Source organism: Arachis stenosperma, chromosome 3 (assembly GCF_014773155.1).
Source record: "Arachis stenosperma cultivar V10309 chromosome 3, arast.V10309.gnm1.PFL2, whole genome shotgun sequence".
Classification (NCBI taxonomy): Eukaryota; Viridiplantae; Streptophyta; class Magnoliopsida; order Fabales; family Fabaceae; genus Arachis; species Arachis stenosperma.
The window spans coordinates 88,724,847-88,746,003 of NC_080379.1; the positions used below are offsets into that span (position 1 = coordinate 88,724,847).

Here is a 21,157-nt window from a genome sequence, read left to right on the forward strand (position 1 = left end):
AAAATATTTTTCAAATCAAATATTTTCAATCATATCTTTTTCAAAATCATATCTTTTCAAACATATATTTAAAAAAAAGTCAAATCTTTTTAATTTTTATCTTTTCAATCAAATCTTTTAAATCATATCTTTTTTCAAATCATATCTTTTTGAAAATCCATGATTTCAAAATCTTGCTCTAACTTCTTATCTTTTTCAAATTTATTTCTTATCTTTTTCAAAACCACAACCAATTTGTCAAAAATTTATTTTAAATTTTATTCTTTTTAATTTTCGAAAATTTCTTCCCCTCTCTCATCTTTTTGTTAAAACACTAAGATTCCTCCTCCATTGTCAATTCGAACTCCATCTCTCTTTGAGTGTTCGAATTCTTTATTACCTACCTCCTTCTTCAATTCTTATTTTCCTCTGACACCTCAAGGATCTCTATACTGTGACATAGAGGATTCCATGTTTTTTTTGTTTTCTTCTCTTTAATGTGAGCAGGAACAAAGATAAAGGCATACTTGTTGAAGCTGATCCTGAACCTGAAAGGACTCTGAAGAGGAAGCTAAGAGCAGCTAAAGCACAAAACTCCAAAGAGGACCTCACTGAAATTTTTGAAAAGGAAGCAGTAAAAGAAACAATTATGGCCGAACCAAACAACAATGCAAGGAAGATGCTTGGTGATTTTACTACACCAACTTCCAACTTCTATGGAAGAAGCATCTTAATCCCTGCCATAGGAGCAAACAATTTTGAGCTAAAGCCTCAATTAGTTTCTCTACTGCAATAGAACTGCAAGTTTTATGGACTTCTATCAGAAGATCCTTATCAGTTTTTAACTGAGTTCTTGCAGATCTGTGATACTATTAAGACCAATGGAGTTGATCCTAATGTCTACAAGCTCATGCTTTTCCCTTTTGCTGTAAGAGACAGAGCTAGAACATGGTTGGACTCGCAACCCAGAGATAGCCTGGACTCTTGGGAAAAGCTGGTCACGGCCTTCTTGGCCAAATTTTTTCCTCCTCAGAAGCTGAGCAAGCTTAGAGTGGATGTTCAAACCTTCAGACAGAAAGAAGGTGAATCCCTCTATGAAGCTTGGGAAAGATACAAGCAACTGACCAAAAAGTGTCCTTCTGACATGCTTTCAGAATGGACCATATTAGATATATTCTATGATGCTCTGTCTGAATTTTCCAAGATGTCACAGGACCATTTCGTAGGTGGATCCATTCACCTAAAGAAAACACTTGCAGAAGCTCAGGAACTTATTGAAATGGTTGCAAATAACCAATTCATGTATACCTCTGAGAGGAATCCTGTGAGTAATGGGATGCCTCAAAAGAGTGGAGTTCTTGAAATTGATGCTCTGAATGCCATACTGGCTCAGAACAAAATAATGACCCAACAAGTCAATATGATCTCTCAGAGTTTGAATTGATTGCAAAATGCATCCAACAGTACTAAAGAAGCATCTTTTGAAGAAGAATCTTATGATCCTGAGAACCCTGCAATGGCAGAAGTGAATTACATGGGTGAAGCCTTTGGCAACACCTATAATCCTTCATGGAAAAATCATCCAAAATTTTCACGGAAGGATCAACAGAAGCAAGGCTTCAATAATAAAAATGGTGGAAGAAACAGGTTTAGCAATAGCAAACCTTTTCCATCATCATCTCTGCAACAGACAGAGCATTCTGAGCAGAATCCTTCTAGCTTAGCAAACATAGTCTCTGATCTATCTAAGGCCACTCTTAGTTTCATGACTGAAACAAGATCCTCCATTAGAAATTTGGAGGCACAAGTGGGCCAGCTGAGTAAAAGGGTTACTGAAACTATTCCTAGCACTCTCCCAAGCAATACAGAATAGAATCCCAAGGGAGAGTGCAAGGCCATTGATATAATCAACATGGCCGAAACCTTAGAGGATAAGGAGGATGTGAATCCCAATGAGGAAGACCTCAGGGGACATCCAATGGTCAGTAAGGAATACCCTAATGAGGAACCAAAGGAATTTGAGGCTCATACAGAGACCACAGAGATTCCCTTGGACCTCCTTTTACCATTCATGAGCTCTGATGACTATTCATCTTCTGAAGAGGATGAAGACATTATTGAAGGGCAAGTTGCCCAATATTTAGGAGCAATTATGAAGTTGAAAGCCATGTAGTTTGGTAATGAGACTTGGAAGGAAGAGCCTCCCTTGCTCACCAATGAACTGAATACATTGGTTCAGCAAGATTTACCTCAAAAGAAATAGGATCCTGGTAAATTCTTAATACCATGTACCATAGGCACAATGATCTTTGAAAAAGCTCTGTGTGACCTGGGGTCAAGGATAAACATGATGCCACTCTCTATATTGGAGAAATTGAAAATTTATGAGGTACAAACTGTCAAATTCTCATTGGAGATGATAGATAAATCTATGAAAAAGGCTTATGGACTAGTAGAGGACGTGCTAGTGAAGGTTGAAGGCTTCTACTTCCCTACTGATTTCATAATCCTAGACACTAGGAGGGATAATGATGAATCCATCATCCTTGGAAGACCCTTCCTAGCCACAGCAAGAGCTGTGATTGAGGTTGACAGAGGAGAGTTGATCCTTCATGTGAATGAAGAATGCCTTAGAGTAAAGACTCAAGGTTCTCCATCTGTAACCATGGAGAGTAAGCATGAAGAGCTTCTCCCAATACAGAGTCAAACAGAGCCCCCACATTCAAACTCTAAGTTTGGTGTTGGAAGGCCACAGCCAAACTCAAAGTTTGGTGTTGAGAGATCCTAACCTTACTCTGATCATCTGTGAGACTCCATAAGAGCTCACTGTCAAGCTATTGACATTAAAGAAGCGCTTATTGGGAGGCAACCGAATTTTATTTTAATTTTATCTATATTATTTTATTTTCTTTTTAAGTTGATGATCATGTGAAGTCACAAAGACAATTACAAAAATAAAGAAAAAAATCAAAAACAGCATTGAAAACAGCACACCCTGGAGGAAGGACTTACTGGCATTTAAACGCCAGTGAGGGTAGCAAAATGGGCGTTAAAACGCCCAATCTGACACCTTTCTGGGCGTTTAAATGCCAGAATAGGACACCAGACTGGCGTTTAAATGCCAGAATAGGGCAACAAACTGGCTTTTAGATGCCAGACCAGGAAGGAAAGCTGGCGTTTAAACGCCAGAACAGGGCAGCAAACTGGTGTTTAAACGCCAGAATTGCACTCTAAGGCATTGTGAATGCCCAATTAGAGCAAAGATGAAGAATTTCTTGGCCCTTTAGGTTCTGTGGACCCCACAGGATCCCCACCAACCTCAACTCACTCTCTCTCCTCTTCACACCTTTCTACAACACTCTTCCCCAAATGCCCTTCACCAAACACCTCCTTAACTCTTCCCCAAAAAAACCCCTCACTACTCCTTCATATTCACACAACATAAACACCTTTCCCCCTCCTCTTGGCCGAATCACATATCTTCCTTCATCTCCTCCATTTTCTTCTTCTACATCTTTCTTTCTTCTTTTGCTCGAGGACGAGCAAATATTTTAAGTTTGGTATAGTAAAAGCATTGCTTTTTGTTTTTTCATAATCATTTATGGCAGCTAAGGCCAGAGAAGCCTCTAAAAAGAGGAAAGGGAAGGCAACTGCCTCTACCTCCGAGTCGTGGGAGATGGAAAGATTCATCTCAAGGGTCCATAGCTCAGTAATAGAGCATTTGACTGCACATCAAGAGAGCCCACTCATGGACCTCAACAAGAGCATGAGGAATTCCCTCATCAAGAAATCCCTGAGATGCCTCAAGGGATACATTTTCCTCTACACAACTATTGGGAGCAACAAAGGCAAGGAAGAGACATAGAGGAGCTCAAGAACACCATTGGTTCTTCAAGAGGAGGAAAACACCACCCTCACTAAGGTGGACTCATTCCTTAATCTTCTTGTCTATTTATTTTTCTATTTTCGATTTTTATGATGTATGTTCTACCTATCTTTGTGTCTTCACTACATGATCATTAGTATCTAGTGTCTATGTCTTAAAGCTATGAATAACTCCATGAATCCTTCACCTCTCTTACATGAAAAATGTGCTTAATTACAAAAGAATAAGAAGTACTTGGATTTCAAATTTTATCTTGAAATTAGTTTAATTATGTTGATTTGGTGGCAATACTTTTTTGTTCTCTGAATGAATACTTGAACAGTGCATATTTTTTATCTTGTTGTTTATGAATGTTAAAATTGTTGGCTCTTGAAAGAATAATGAACAAAGAGAAATGTTATTGATAATCTGAAAAATCATGAAATTGATTCTTAAAGCAAGAAAAAGCAGTGAATGAGAAAGCTTGCGAAAAAAAAAAGAGAAAAAAAATTGCCAAAAAAATAAAAAGAGATAGAAAGAAAAAGAAAAAGCAAGCAGAAAAAGCCAATAGCCCTTAAAACCAAAAGGCAAGGGTAAAAAGGATCCAAGGCTTTGAGCATTAATGGATAGGAGGGCCCAAGGAAATAAAATCCAGGTCTAAGTGGCTAAATCAAGTTGTCTCTAAACATGTGCTTGTGGCATGCAGGTCCAAGTGAAAAGCTTGAGACTGAGTGGTTGAAGTCGTGATCCAAAGCAAAAGAGTGTGCTTAAGAACTCTGGACACCTCTAACTGGGGACTTTAGCAAAGCTGAGTCACAATCTGAAAAGGTTCACCCAGTTATGTGTCTGTGGCATTTATGTATCCGGTGGTAATACTGGAAAACAAAGTGCTTAGGGCTACGCCCAAGACTCATAAAGTAACTGTGTTCAAGAATCAACATACTTAACTAAGAGAATCAATAACACTATCTAAAATTTTGAGTTCCTATAGATGCCAATCATTCTGAATTTCAAAGGAGAAAGTGAGATGCCAAAACTGTTCAGAAGCAAAAAGCTACAAAGTTTTATTGATACTGTGGGATTCATTGTATATTCTCTTCTTCTTATCCTATTTTGTTTTTAGTTGCTTGGGGACAAGCAACAATTTAAGTTTGGTGTTGTGATGATCGGATAATTTATACGCTTTTTGGCATTGTTTTTAGATAGTTTTTAGTAGGATCTAGCTACTTTTTGGGATGTTATTATTAGTTTTTATGAAAAAATCATATTTCTGGACTTTACTATGAGTTTGTGTGTTTTTCTGTGATTTCAGGTATTTTCTGGATGAAATTGAGGGACCTGAGCAAAAATCTTATTCAGAGGCTGACAAAGGACTGCTGATGCTGTTGGATTCTGACCTCCTTGCACTTGAAGTGGATTTTCTGGAGCTACAGAACTCCAAATGGTGCGCTCTGAATTGCGTTGGAAAGTCAACATCTAGAGCTTTCCATCCATATATAATAGTTCATACTTTGCTCGAGTTTTGACGACGCAAACTGGCGTTCAAACGCCCCTTCTCTGCCCTATTCTGAAGTCAAAACGCTAGAACTGGCATAAAAGTTGGAGTTAAACGCCCAAACTGGCATAAAAGCTGGTGTTTAACTCCAAGAGAAGTCTCTACACGTGTGAAGCTCAATGCTCAGCCTAAGCACACACCAAGTGGATTTCTGCATCATTTACCTATTTCTGTAAAACCCTAGTAGCTAGTTTCATTCTAAATAGGACCTTTTACTATTGTATTTTTATCTTGGAAATCTTGGATCATATTTGAACCATTGTTCACGTTTTGGGAGGCTGGCCACTCGGCCATGCCTACCCTATTTTCACTTATGTATTTTCAACGGTGGAGTTTCTACACACCATAGATTAAGGTGTGGAGCTCTGCTGTTCCTCGAGTATTATTGCAATTACTACTATTTTCTATTCAATTCAGCTTATTCTTATTCTATGATATTCGCTGCACTTCAACATGATGAATGTGATGATCCGTGAGACTCATTATCATTCTCACCTATGAAAGCGTGCCTGACAACCACTTACATTCTACCTTAGATCGAGCGCGTATCTCTTAGCCTCCATTCTGAAAGATCGGAGTCTTCATGGTATAGGCTAGAATTATTGGCAGCCATTCCGGAGATCCGGAAAGTCTAAACCTTGTCTGTGGTATTCCGAGTAGGATCTGGGAAGGGATGACTGTGACGAGCTTCAAACTCGCGAATGTTGGGCGTAGTGACAGATGCAAAAGGATCACTGGATCCTATTCCAACATGATCGGGAACCGACAGATGATTAGCCGTGCGGTGACAGCGCATTTGGACCATTTTCACTAAGAAGACGGGAGGTAGCCATTGACGAGAGTGAAACCCGAATATACAGCTTGCCATGGAAATGAGTATGAAGGATTGGATGATGGCAGTAGGAAAGCAGAGATTCAAGAGGGATGAAGCATCTCCATACGCTTATCTAAAATTCCCACCAATGATTTACATAAGTATCTCTATCTTTACTTTATGTTTTATTTATCTTTTTACTTATTAAAACTCTATAACCATTTGAATCCGCCAGACTGAGATTTACAAGGTGACCATAACTTGCTTCAAGCCGACAAACTCCGTGGGATCGACCCTTACTCACGTAAGGTTTATTACTTGGACGACCCAGTGCACTTGCTGGTTAGTTATGCGAAGTTGTGACAAAGAAGTGAGATTACAATTGTGCGACCAAGTTGTTGGCGCCATTGTGTATCACCATTTCATGCACCACACAATTATCTCTCTTTTAGGTAGGGAGTTGGTTCGGGCTTCTTGAACAAGATGTAATCTTTCCCTATTTGGAAGCCCATTTCTCCCTTTGCCACATTAATCATGGCTTTCGCAGTGGCTAGGAAAGGTCCTCTGATATGATAGATTCATCCTCATCCTCCCCAATATCCAAGACTATGAAGTTTGTAGTGATGTAATGGTCTTCAACCTTCACTAAGACATGCTCTACCAAGCCATATGGCCTCTTCATGGACTTGTCTGCCATTTCTAATGAGATGTTTACAACTTATACCTCAAAGATTCCGAGCTTCTCCATTACAAAGAGTGGCATGAGGTTTATGCTTGACCCTAGGTCACACAGAGCCTTCTTAAAGGTCATGGTGCCTATGGTGCAAGGAATTAGGAAGCGTTCAGGATCTGGAGGCTTCTGAGGTAACCTTTGCGGAACCAAAGCATTTAGTTCTTTTGTAAGCACTGGAGGTTCTTCCTTCAAAGGTTTTGTACCAAATAACTTGGCATTTAGCTTCATGAAAGCTCCTAGGTACATAGTAACTTGCTCTTTCCTAGTATCCTCAACCTCATCAGAGGATGAGTATTTATCAAAACACATGCACTGCAGGAGTGCATACAAGGGAACCTTTGTTGTCTCTATATGAGCCTTGGCTTCCTTTAATTCCAGGATAGGAATTGCTTCAGTGGGTGTTGAACACTCAGTAGGTATGCCATCACTGGCATTCAACGTCAGTTTTGATAGTTCTTTGGGCATTGAACGCCCATCATGCACCCCTTCACTAGCGTTTAACGCCAGCTTCTTTGCCAAGTTTTCCGTTGAACGCCCAGGAGGGACATCCTTCCTGGCATTCAATGCCAGAGTCCCTGCCAGTTTGGTCGTTGAACGCCCATAGAGGGCTTCCTCACTGGCATTCAATGCCAGCTTTGCTGTCTGTGGGCGTTGAACGCCCAGTGAGGTATTCTTCACTGGCGTTCAACGCCAGCTTATGTTGCAGCTTGGGTGTTGAATGCCCAATGAGATGCTCTTTACTAGTATTCAACGGCATCCCAATCACTCCAGATTTGGCCTCAGCCTCAGTGGTGATGGCCTTGCACCCTTCTCTTGGGTTCACTTAAATGTTACTAACAAGAGTGTTAGGAGGAGTCTCAAGGATCCTCTTCCTAAGTTGACCAACTTGTACCTCCAAATTTCTGATGGAGGACTATATTTCAATTATGAAACTATAAGTGGTCTTAAAGAGGTTGGAAACTATAGTAACTAAGTCAGAAAGGCACTACTTAGGAGTCTCCATATTCTATTGAGAAGATGAAAATGGTGGCCTGTTGTTGAACCTGTTTTGGTTCCTCCCACCTTGATAGTTATTGAAACCTTTTTGAGGTTTCTGTTGATCCTTCCAAGAGAGGTTAGGATGATTCCTCCATGAGGGATTGTAGGTGTTTTCATAGGGTTCTCCCATGTAATTCACCTCTTCCATGGTAGGTTTGTCAGGATCATAAGCTTCTACTTCAGAAGAAACTTATTGAGTGCTGCCAGCTGGATCTTGTATTCCAGTCAAATGCTGAGAGATCATATTGACATTCTTGGTCAAGATCTTGTTCTGAACCAATATAGGATTCAGAGTGTCAACTTCAAGAACTCCTTTCTTCTGAAGTACCCCATTACTTACAGGGTTTCTTTCAGAAGTGTACATAAACTGGTTGTTTTCAACCATGTTTATGAGTTCTCTTGCCTCTTTAGGTGTTTTCTTCCAGTGGAGTGATCCATAAGCAGAGTTATCCACTGACATCTTGGATATCTCAAAAAGGCCATCATAGAAGATGTCTATTGTGGTCTAGTCTGAGATCATGTTCAGAGGACATCTTCTGATAAGTTTCTTGTATCTCTCCTAAGCTTCATAGAAGAATTCACCCTCTTTCTGTTTGAAGGTTTGAGCTTCCACCCCAAGTCTGCTCAACTTTTGAGGTTGGGAGAAATTGGTCAAGAATGCATTGACCACCTTCTCCCATGTGTCAAGATTCTCTTTAGCTTCCACTCCATTGGTCTTGACTGTGCCACAAATCTACAAGAAGTCAGATAAGAATTTATTTGGATCTTCTTGTAGAAGTCCATGGTTCTGGCAGTTCTGTTGAACTAAGGACACCAGTTGAGGTTTTAACTCAAAGTTGTTAACTCCAATGGCAGGTATAGAAATACTTCTGCCATAGAAATTAGAGGTGGGCTTGGTGTAATAACCAAGAACCTTTCTTGCCTCTCCTTTATGATTAGGTTCGGCTGCCATGTGTTCTGCTTCTAGTTCAAAATTTTCTGAGAGGTCTCTTCTGGAATGTTGTGCTTTTGCTTGCTGCAACTGCTTCCTTAGAGTCTTCTCAGGTTCAGAATCAGGATCAAAGAGAGGTTCTTTATCTCTATTCCTGGTCAAACACAATAAAATATAGATACAACAAGAAAAAAAGCTTCTATGGTAGTGGATAGAGAACTCCCAATGAAATGTGAGGAAGAAGAGAGAGAAGAATAAAGATAGAAGAAGGAGGAGAATTCGAATATTAGAAGTAAAAAGAAAAATAAGAATTAAAATATTTTTATTTTTATTTTATTTATTAATTAAATTCAAAAATTAAAGTTAAGTAACTAAAATGTTTTGAGAATTAATTGTTGAATTTAGAAAATGAAGAGAGAGAAAGAGAAAAAGGATTTTCGAAAATTATAAGAGATAAGAAGTGGTTTGGAAGTGTTGAAAAAGAAAAAAGGGAAACAAGTAACTTATTAAGAAAGATTTGAATTTAAGATAAGATAGAAGATTAGAGAATATTTGAACTTAAAATTTGAAATTAGAAAAGATAAAATAAGAAATTGAATAGATTTGAAAAAGATTTGATTTTAAAATTTGAAAGAAGATAAGATAGAAAAGAATTTAAATGAAAGATAAGTTAAATTAGGTAAGATAGATAAGATAAGGAAGTTAAGAGAAGATAAGTTTTAAATTGAAAAGATTTGAAATCAAAATCAAAAAGTCAGTTTATAATTTAAAAAGATTTGAAACTTAAATTTTAAAAGAAAGATAACATATGAAAGAATCAAATTTTAAAAGAAAAGATTTGAAAAGAAGTTGAAGAACATAAGATTTGAAATTTGATTCTTGAAAAAGATTTGATTTTAAAATTTGAAATTTGAATTTTAAATTTTGAATTTTGAAATTGAATTTTAAATTTTTAATTTGAAATAAGATAAGATAAAATTTTGAAAAAGATGTGATTTTTTTTAAAACATTTCATTTTGAAAAGATTTGAATTTTGAAATTTAAAACTAAGATAAGATAAGATAATGATTTTGAAATTAAAATTTAAAAAATTGGGTGTAATTTTCGAAAATTAAGATAAATATAAGTAAAGATATTTTAATTTTTTTTATTTTTGAATTTAATGAAGACAGAGAAAAATAACAAAAAGACACCAAACTTAAAATTTTTATATCTAAGAACACCTAGTGTGCGAAAATTAAGAAGAAAAACACAAAGAGACACTAAACTTAAAAATTTTAAGATCAAGACACGAAGAAAAACAAGAACACTTTGAAGATCAAGAAGAATACCAAGAACAAAACTCAAAGAATTCAGAGAAAACAAGAACATTCAAAAGACACCAAACTTAAAAATTTTGAAAACCAAACACATAAATTTCGAAAATCTTTAAAAGAAAAGACACAAGAAGACACCAAACTTAAAGATTGACTCAAAACTAAAACAAAAGACATCAATTTTTTTAAAATTTTTAGAAAATGAAACACGAAAATTCAAAAATTTCACAAGAACAAGAACAAAAATACTCAAACCAAAGATAAAAATCAACAAAGAAAAGCAAAGATTTTTAAAAAATTTTTGAAAAAAAAAACAAGAAATAGGTAAGACTCAAAGTAAGAAAATTAAAAGAAAATACATAGCCAAAAATAAAAAAGGTTTTGAAAGAGTTTTTTTTTTTGAAAAATTTTTTGATTTTTCAAAAGCAAAGAAAATAAAATAAAAGACACTAACAAAATTAAAGACAATACCTAATCTAAGCAACAAGATAATCCGTTACTTGTACAAACTCAAACAATCCCCGGCAACGGCATCAAAAACTTGTTGCACGAATTCCCACACTTCGTACAACTGAACCAACAAATGCACTGGGTCGTCCAAGTAATACCTGAGGGAGTCAGGATCAATCCCACGAGGATTGTGGTTTGAAGCAAGCTATGGTTATCTTGTAGATCTTAGTCAGGTGGATAGAAGAGTTGTTGGATTTGTTTAAATGCATAAAAAGAAAATAAAGAGAACTTAACTCATAAGTTGTGTAAACTATGATAAGAAGATGGTTAAGGCTTGGAGATGCTTTGTTCTTCTGGATTAACTCTGGTCTTACTGTCTTCTTCAAATATGAATATTTCTTCTATAGCAGGCTGTATGTGATTGTCTCCAGTTGAGAGGTCGCCAATGTTCCTCCATATCTGAGCCCCAGGGTTAATGTGGATCCATTCTGATTGAGGGTGAAGCTCCTGTCGTTCATTCTCCTTAGTGATCCTACTCAAAATGCCATTGACAAGGTCGAATCTTTTGGATCAGATAATGTTGTGCCTTTGATTCTAGCCTCTACCACAAAGACTCTAATCTCCCCATACCTCGACTGAACTGGTGTCTCAAGAGGTCCCCAACGAAGTCATGGAATAGCTGTCAGGTATAATCAAGTTACTGGTTTAATGCTTTCTAGTTAGGTAGTCACACGAACCTAAGAAGAACATGGGTAGTTGTCAAGCACACGATCCTAGAATGAATAACGAAGATACATCTTAGAATAGAGAATCAAACATGAATTGAGAAAGAACAGTAGTACTTTATTAATATATAAAGCTCAGCAGAGCTCCTCCCATCAACCTAGGAGATTCAGAAACTCATACTGATAGAAAATACATTGTGTAAAACGTGTAAAGTGTCAAAAGGTTCTAAATAATGTAAATGTTCTCAAATAAATACTAGGCTAATGACTAAGGATTACATAAGAAGGGTAAAATAGTCTTTTGGTACCGACTTATGGGCCTACTTGGTGAGTGTTTGGGCTGAGCTTGATTGAGATCCACGTGCTAGGGGGCCTCTAAGGCGTGGAAAGCTTGCTAGGGGGTCCCTTATGGGCGTTGGACGCTGATCTCATCTCCTTTGGGGGCTGGATGCCAGAATAGGGCAGGAGGCTGGCGTTGAATGCCAGTTTTGAGCCTTTAATTTTAAAGCAAAGTATGAACTATTATATATTTCTGGAAAGATCTAGATGTTAGTGATGCACAAAAACTTGTCTCTCAACAAATTTCCCTTCGGCAAGTTTACCGAATTGTCGTCTAGTAAAAACTCACAATAGAGTGAGGTCAAATCCCACAGGGATTAATTGGTCAAGCAACTTTAATTAGAAGAATGTTCTAGTTGAGTTGAGAATTGCAGAAAATTAAATGACGGGAAAAATAAATGACAAAGAATGTAAATGCTGAAAGTAAATGGCGGAATATAAATTGCAGAAAAGTAAATCGTAGAATCTTAAATGGGAATTTAGGGTAGTGAGCATCAAAGTAAATAGCAGAAATTAAAAAGAATGGGCAAGATCAGAAATGGGGGATTCATTGGGCTTAGGAGATGTTGCATTCTCCGGATCAAGTTCATCTTCATCTCTTCCTCAATCAATGCATTCATTGATCTCCTTGGAAATCTTAAGTGATTGGATCCCAATTCCTTGGCAATCCAATCTCTCTAAGCTTGAACAATTGCCCAATTCTTTGATTTAATTGCTCATGGGAAGAGATGAAGTATGGTCACTAATTATACCACATGCATTCCCAAATCAAAGTGTTGGTAGGATTAAATGTCACAATTTCCATCCAAACCCCAATTTGGTCCAGCATGAGAAAGCGTTTCTAGCATGATCTCCTCATTCCTCTTCCAAGGCTCCGAGGAGATCCAGTTATGGAGAGTTTCTTTTCCAAGATAACTAACCAATTGGATGAAGATAGAAAGCTTTCTAGTAAAATCAAGAGAAAAGAAAGAGGAAGAAGAATGAAGACTACAATTGACCCATCAAATTATAATAGAGCTCCCTAACCCAATGAAAAGAGGTTTAGTTGTTCATAGCTATGGGAATGGAAATAAAAAATGAAGAATGCATTCTAAAGTAAACTAAATTGCAGAGAAAGTAAATACAGAGTGTTTACAAATCTTGGATCCTCAGATCCAAATTCCGATCCCCCTTTTTAGTTCAAGACTACTCCTATATATATTACTCCTCTGCTCCTCTATCAGCTCTGTAAGTCTTGGATATGGGTATTTGATCTTCAGTTGAAGCAATTACAGACTTTAGTGGGCTTAGCTTTGCTTGCAGAAAGAAGTTGAGTCAGGCATGGTTTATAGTTAGTCAAGGTGTCAGTGGTGTTAATGTTAAGTCTAGACTCTGGCTCGTAGACATTAGTGACACTAACTTTGTCACTAACGTCCCAACCGAATTGAGCTACGTTAACTCTAATGTTAGTGGCACTAACGTGACCACTAACGTAGCCTTTCTAATCTTCGATAGCGTCATTGGTGCTTACTTTGCCAATGACGCTACACCATTTCTCTTTCTCCCACGTTAACGGTCCACTAACGTGGCTATTAACGTAGGCATGCCATGACATGAAGGCCTCACTGACAATAACTTTGTCAATGATGTTGCAAAACTCTTTCTCTTCCACGTTAGTGCTCACGTTGGCATTAACGTGGCCATTAACGGCATTAACGTGACCAGTAACGTGGGTATACTGGCCATCTCCAACATCAGTGACAAAGTCAGTGTCACTGACGTTGGCTTCTTATTCCCCTTGCTCCACGTTACCTCTTACCTTAGTGGCATTAAGGTGGCCACTAATGTAGGTAAGTTTGGCCTAGTCCAGCGTCAGTGGTAAAGTTAGTGTCACTGACGTTGGCGATCCTTTGTTGCCCCATGTTGGAGCTCACGTTAATGGCATTAACGTGGCTCTTAACGTGGTCATTTGTGGCCTTTGCAACGTTAGTGGTGTTAACTTTACCACTAACCTTTGGAGCTTTTTCTTTCTTCCACGTTAGTCCCTAAGTTAGGGCAACTAACGTAGCAACTAATGTGGGCTGAGATGGCACTCGAAGGCGTCAATGGTATTAACTTTACCACTGACGTTGCAAGCTTGCTCCCTTTCCACGTTAGTGACCACGTTAGTGATACTAACGTGGCTACTAACATGGCTCTTCCATGCTTCATTTGTCCTGAAATCAAAGAAACAAAGTGCATCAAAGCTTTGTTCTAGACTATGAGATCCTGCATCATCTAAATTGACATTCAATTCGTGCATTATTCTCATGAAAACATATAAAGTTCACAATGTTTGCTTGAATCAAGATGTAACGCATGTTCACCCAAAAACTTGTTTATTACCTAAGAAAATGCATGAAACTACCTAAAATATGTAAAGAAAAGGCTAATGAAACTGGCCAAGATGCCCTGGCATCAGTTAGCTTTCAATAGTTATTGAGTATGCTTCATTTGGACGTTTGTAGCTCCGAAAAATCTCTTTCGAGTGCAAGGAGGTCAGATTTGGACAGCATCTGCAGTGCTTTCTCTGCCTTTGAATCAAACTTTTGCTCCAGCTCCTCAATTTCAGCCAGAAAATACCTGAAATTGCATAAAAACATACAAACTCAAAGTAGAATCCAGTAATGTGAATTTTACACTTAAACCTATGAAAATATAATAAAACCTAAACAAAACATACTAAAACTATATGAAAACAATGCCAAAAAGCGTATAAAATATGTGCTCATCAATAAGTCCTCGTGATATTTGTATGCATGCATTGAATAAATGTTGATTGTTAGATAAAAACCAAATCTTAGAAAGCATAATTAGAAGAGAATTGAGTGGATCAACCCTATACACTTGAGCAAATAGAGCGGATACACATACGGTGAGGGTTCGATCGCTCAATTACATGTTTTCATCTATGATCACCTCTTTTCTTGCAAGTTTGTAAAATCCTTTTAATAACCCAATTCAATTGTGGGTTTGACTTGGTTGTTAATATCTTTAGCCCTCATGTTCATAAATGTATTCTTGATATTTGATTTATTTTGACCAAGTAGTGCATTCATTTAGATAGATTGCATGTAAGTATGGTGCATTTAGATAGTTTGCATTGAATAAATGTTTATACCCCTTGTCTCTTTCTTGGTTTACCATAAGGACGTGCTTGATAAACCCCAATTTTGTGGTTTATCTTGTGCTTAACTTGGGGAATTTTATCAACTTTTCTCACATTTATTCAATGAAATAGCATGGCTTTGTAATTCTTCCTAATTTGCACATAAGAGTGAAAACATGCTTTTTAGGCCCTTAAAATGGCTAATTTTAATCGGCTTTAATTCCATTCGATACCTTGATATGTTTGTTGAGTGATTTCAGGTTCATAAGGCAAGGATTGGATGCAAGAAGCGAAAGGAAAAGCATGCAAAGTGGAAAATTCATGAAGAAATGAGGATTTTTTGAACTCAAAGCCGCACGCACGCATCAGCCACGCGTATGCGTGAGAAGAAGATTTGCCAGCGACGCGCACGAATGACCAGAGAATTGTCAAGCGATGTGCACGTGTCGTTCACGCACACATGTGACGCTAGTCACCTAACCTCATTATAATGAATACGCTGGGGGAGATTTCTAAGCTTTCCAAGCCCAAATCCAACTCATTTCTGAGGATATTTGATGCAGAATTCAATAATGGACAAAGGGGGAGCAATTAGTTTAGCTTATGATCATGCTTTAGGTAGTTTTCTAGAGAGAGAAGCTCCCTCTTCTCTCAAGAATTAGGGTTCTTAGGTCAATTTTCTTCCTAGATCTAGATTTTAATTCTTGTTTTCATCTAGTTTATTCTACATTTTCATGCTCTAGTAATTTAATTCTCCTATTTTCTCTTGTTAATTTCTCTTTTACGCCTCTTTTTAGTTTATGAACTCTCTTTGTTGGATTTGGATTTTCTCTAATGCAATTTGATGTTTCTTTATTTATGTTCTTTTCTTGCTTGTTTGAGTTGTTATTATTGTTTTCTTGCATTGGGTAGTGGTAGAATTTATTATTTCTTGCAATTTACGATACTTTCCATTTGTGCCTACCAAGTGTTTGATAAATGCTTGGTTGGATTTTAGAGTAGATTTTGTGCATTCTTGGTTTGGAAAGAAAACTTAGGTGATCTTGAGTCATTAATAACCAATTTATATTGGTGATCTAGAGTTCTTAGTTAATATTGTTTCCATTAACATTACTTATGGATTGAGATTAACTAGTCCCATTTGACTTTCTTCCATTGTTGAAGATAACATTATACCTTCTTCCTATGTTGGAGATGACGAAATAGGATTAGCTCTTGTTAAGTATTTTGTGATAATTAATGACTAGGATAGAAAGCCTAGATTATCAATTCTTGCCATGAATGACCCTTTTTAGTAATATCTTTCTTTAGTTATTTTCTTTATTTTCTTGCCATTTACTTTCTTGCATCTTTATCAACCCAACCCCTTGAAACTCATAACCAATAATTGAGTACTCGATTGTGATTCCTAGGGAGAACGACCAGGGACTAATACTCTCGGTTACTTTTATTGGGTTGGACTTGTGACAACCAAAAATTAAACTTTGATTGAGTGTCACTTGCTGGTTTGGAACTATACTTGCAACAAAGTTATTTCCTCTTAACCGAGAAGAAACTCTAAGCCGATGGTTTCACCCTTTCAGTGGGCATGTATGAATTTTCTCTTTTTTGAAAATCCCTTTGCTCTTGAAGAAGAGTGCAAAGGGTATCATCCATCTTTATTGGAGGAAGAAGAAGGGTATGTGATTTGAGGAACTTGTGGTTAGATGATTTGTGGCACTCGAGCTTGTCTTTGGTGTGGAGATTGGTATCTTTGGCCTTAGTTTTACGGTTGGAAGGATTGATTTTGTTGGTTGCGGTATGGTTGATGGTTGTTATTATTCCACTTTTGACTTGTACCATCTCTCCACCCTTGGTTTGAGTCTCTTGCCAACCTTGGTTTTGCCACCCTTGGTTATAATTACCCCCTTGTTCATAAAGGCCTTGATCGGAAATATTGAAGTAAGCATTGGTGGCCGCCAAGGTATTGTCCTCTTGGAGTTGTGGACATTCATCGGTATAATGAGAATTGCAAGCACAAATTCCACATACTCTTTGTGGAGCTACCATTTGGTATTTTGGTTGTGGTGGAGGAGGTTGTTGTTGGTTTTGGTGGATTTCTTTGAGAATGATGGTCATCACCCCTAAGGTCTTGGTAAGGGCGGACTCATTAGAAGAAACTTCATTGATGGCCCTTGGATGATTGTTTCTTTGCCTTGCATTTTGGGTAGATTCGGCTAGATCGGCAATAACTTGCCAAGCCTCTTCTGCCATTTTGTACTTCACTAAAGTGCCATCACTAGAAGCATCCAAAAGAATTTTATCTTGAGACTTAAGGCCTTGGCAAAAGTAACTAATCAACACCAAGTCGTCAATCTTATAATGCGGGCATGAATCAAGGAGCTTCTTAAAGTGTTCCCAACACTCATGAAGAGTTTCTGAGTCACCTTGGATGATGCATGAGATCTCCTTCCTCAACCTATCAGTCACCTCTGGTCGGAAAAATTTGTCTAAAAATTCTCTTCGAAGTAAATCCCAATTGGTGACAACCTCATCGGGTTGGGTATAGAACCACTCCTTTGCCCTTCCCTCAAGAGAAAATGGGAAGGCAAACACCCAAATAGCAACTTCATCTAAACCATCCTTCCTAGAAGTTAAGCATGCACATTGAAAGTCTCTGATGAGTGGATATTTTATACGTTTTTTGGCATCATTTTCATATAGTTTTTAGTATATTTTGTTTATGTTTCACTAAATTTTCATAGGTTTTGGTGTTAAATTCAAATTTTTGGATTCAACTATGAGTTTGTATGTTTTTACGCAATTTCAGGTATTTTCTAGCAAAAATTAAGGAGCTGTAGCATAAGTCTGATTCAGAGATAGAGAAAGTGCTGCATATGTTGTCTGGATCTGACCTCCTTGTACTCAAAAGAGCTTCTTTCGAGCTATAGATATCCAAATGAAGTATTCTCAACGACTATCGAAAGCTAACATCTAGATCTTTCTAGAAATAGATAATAGTTTATACTTTGCTTCGGAATAAAAGGCCCAAAACTGGCTTTCAACGCCAGCCATCTACCCCAGTCCAGGCGTCCAACGCCCACCAAGGGGAGCCAGCGTCCATACACCCACAGAGGTGCCCCTATCCAGCGTTCAATGCCCTAGAGCCCTCCTAGCACATGGATCTCAATCAAGCTCAGCACAAACACTCACCAAGTGGGACCAAGAAGTGGATTTTAGCACTGAAAGACTATTTTACCCTTCTTATATAATCCTTAGTCATTAGTTTAGTATTTTAGGGATATTTTACATAATCTTTGGAGACTTTTACACCATATTTTCGTTTATCATTGTATTTCCTATCAGTATGAATTTCAAAACCTCCAAGGTTGAGGGGAGGAGCCCTGCTGAGTTTTATGGATTAATACAAGTATTACTGTTTCTCTTCAATCTGTGTTTGATTCAATTCTAAGATATATCTTCGTTCTTCAACCTGATGAATGGGATGACCCGTGACAATCATATTTGTTCTTCAATCTAAGACCACATTCCTAACAACCACCCGTGTTATTTTTAGGTTCGTGTGAATTCGTGACTGGAAAGCATTGAACTGCTAGCTTGATTATACATCTCTTAGACGGCTAATCCACAACTTCGTTGGGGATTTCTCGAGACATCAATTCAGCCGAGGTATGGGGAGATTAGGGTCTCTGTGTTAGAGGCTGGAACCCAAAGGCACATCATTCTCTGATCCAGAAGATTTGACCTTGTCTGTGGCATTTTAAGTAGGATCGTTAAGGAGACTGAACTGTAGGAGCTTTACCATCAATCAGAATGGATCCACACTAATCCTGGTGTTCAGATCTGGAGGAGCATTGGCGACCTCTGAACCGGTGCCAATCACATACAGCCTGCCATAGAAGAAATCATTCACAGTTGAAGAAGACTATAAGACCAGAGTTAATCCAGAAGGACAAAGCATCTCCAAGCCTTAACTATCTTCTTATCGTTGCAAACAAGTCAACCTAGTTTAGATCAATCAAATCCAACAACTCTTCTATCCGCCTAACTAAGATCTACAAGATAACCATAGCTTGCTTCAAACCATAATCCTCATGGGATAGACCCTTACTCACTCAGGTATTACTTGGATGACCCAGTGTACTTCCTGGTTCAGTTGTACGAAGTGTGGGAATTCGTGCACCATGTTTTTAGTGCTGTTGCCGGGGATTGTTTGAGTTTGTACAACTAACGAATTATCTTGTTTCATAGATTAGGTATTGTCTTTAATTTCGTTAGCTTCTTTTATTTCCTTATTCTTTTTTTCGAAAAAATAAAAAAAAATTCAAAAACCTTTTCTTTTCTTTATTTAATCTTTGTTTCTGGTTTGAGTCTTTTGTCTTTGTTCTTGTTGAATTTTCAAATTCTTTGAGCCTTTTTTCTAAATTTTCAAAAATTGTGTCTTTTGTTTGAGTCTTGAGTCAATCTCTAAGTTTGGTGTCTTCTTGGGTCTTTTCTTTTAAAATTTTCAAAAAGTGTGTTGTTAATTTTCAAATTTTTTAAGTTTGGAGTCCTTTGCATGTTCTTGGTTTCTTTAAATTCTTTCAATTTTGTCCTTCGTGTTCTTCTTAATATTCAAAGTGTTCTTGTTTTTTCTTTTTGTTTTGATCTTAAAAGTTTAAAGTTTGGTGTCTTTTGGTGTTTTTCCTTGCAATTTTTGAAAAATGAGTATTTTAGATCTAAAAATTTTAAGTTTGGTATCTTTTGTGTGTTTTTCTCTTTCTTCATTAAATTCAAAAATCAAAAAAATAAAATATCTTTTCTTATCTTTAATTTAATTTTTGAGAATTACATCACATTTTTCAAATTTTAATTTCAAAGTCAGTATCTTATCTTATCTTGTTTTAAATTTCAAAAATCAAATCTTTTCAGAAAAATCATATCTTTTTCAAAATCTTATGTTATCTTAATTCAAATTCAAAATTTAAAATTCAATTTTCAAATTTCAAAATTCAATTTTCAAATTTTAAAATTCAATTTTCAAATTTTAAAATCAAATCTTTTTCAAAAATCAAATTTCAAATCTTATCTTCTTCAAGTTCTTTTCAAATCTTCTCTTTTAAAGTTTGATTCTTTCTTATCTTATCTTTCTTTTAAAATTTAAATTTTAAATCTTTTTAAATTAGAAACTAACTTTTTTTCTTTTGATTTCAAATCTTTTTAATTTAGGACTTATCTTTTCTTAACTTCCTTGTCTTATCTTTCTATCTTATCTTATCTTTTCTAATTTCCAATTTCGAAATCAAATATTTTTCAAATCTTTTTAGTTTCTTATCTTATCTTTTCTAATTTCAAATTTTAAATTCAAATCTTTTCTAATCTTTTATCTTATCTTGTATTCAAATCTTTCTTAATTAGTTACTTTTTTCTCTCTCTTCTTTTCCAAAACTTCTTAACTAATTCTTCTCTCTCCTATTTTCGAAAATTCTTTTTTATCTCTCTCTTCTATTTTTGAAAATTCATCATTTATTTTTCAAATCTTTTTAATTAATTAACTTTCTATTTTCAAATTTCATAAATAAATAAAACAAAACAAAAATATTTTAATTCTTGTTTATCTTTTCTACTTCTAATCCCTCTCCTCTCTTTATTCGAATTCTTCTTCTTCTTCTTCTATCTTCATTCTTCTTTCTCTTTTTTCTTCACATCTCACAAGGAGTCCTCTGTTCTTGAACAAAGAGCTCCCATTTTTCTTTTCTCTTGTTTATGACCAGGAATAGCGATGAAGAACCTCTCTTTAATCTTGATCCTGAACCTGAGAGGACTTTAAGGAGGAGCTTACAACAAGTTAAAGCACAACACTACGGAAGAAATCTTTCAGAAAATTTCAAACAAGAAGCAAAAGACATGGCCGAACCTAATCATGAAGGAGAGGCAAGAAAGGTTCTTGGTGCTTACACCAAGCCTACCTTTGACTTCTATGGCAGAAGTATCTCTATACCTGCCATTGCAGTTAACAACTTTGAGCTGAAACCTCAACTGGTGACCCTAGTTCAACAAAACTGCCAGTACCATGGACATCCATAGGAAGATCCAAATAAATTCTTATCTAATTTCTTGAAGATATGTGACACAGTCAAGACCAATTGAGTGAGGCCTGAGGTCTACAAACTTATGCTCTGTTCCTTTGCTGTAAGAGACAGAGCTAGATTATGGTTAGATTCTCAACATAAAGAGAGTCTTGACACGTGGGAGAAAGTGGTCAATGCATTCTTAACCAAGTTCTTCCCACCTCAAAAGTTGAGC

The 21,157-nt window shown here is 36.7% G+C and overlaps 1 non-coding gene and 1 pseudogene across 1 annotated transcript; one reads left to right on the forward strand and one right to left on the reverse strand.

Moving 5' to 3' along the window:
- Positions 1–1,021: 1,021 nt before the first annotated feature.
- LOC130971632 (small nucleolar RNA R71) lies at positions 1,022–1,129 on the reverse strand. Its single transcript, XR_009082844.1, has one exon. It is a non-coding gene; the product is annotated as a small nucleolar RNA R71 (small nucleolar RNA).
- Positions 1,130–8,497: 7,368 nt separating this feature from the next.
- LOC130972323 (small nucleolar RNA R71) lies at positions 8,498–8,593 on the forward strand (annotated as a pseudogene).
- The last annotated feature ends 12,564 nt before the right edge of the window (positions 8,594–21,157 follow it).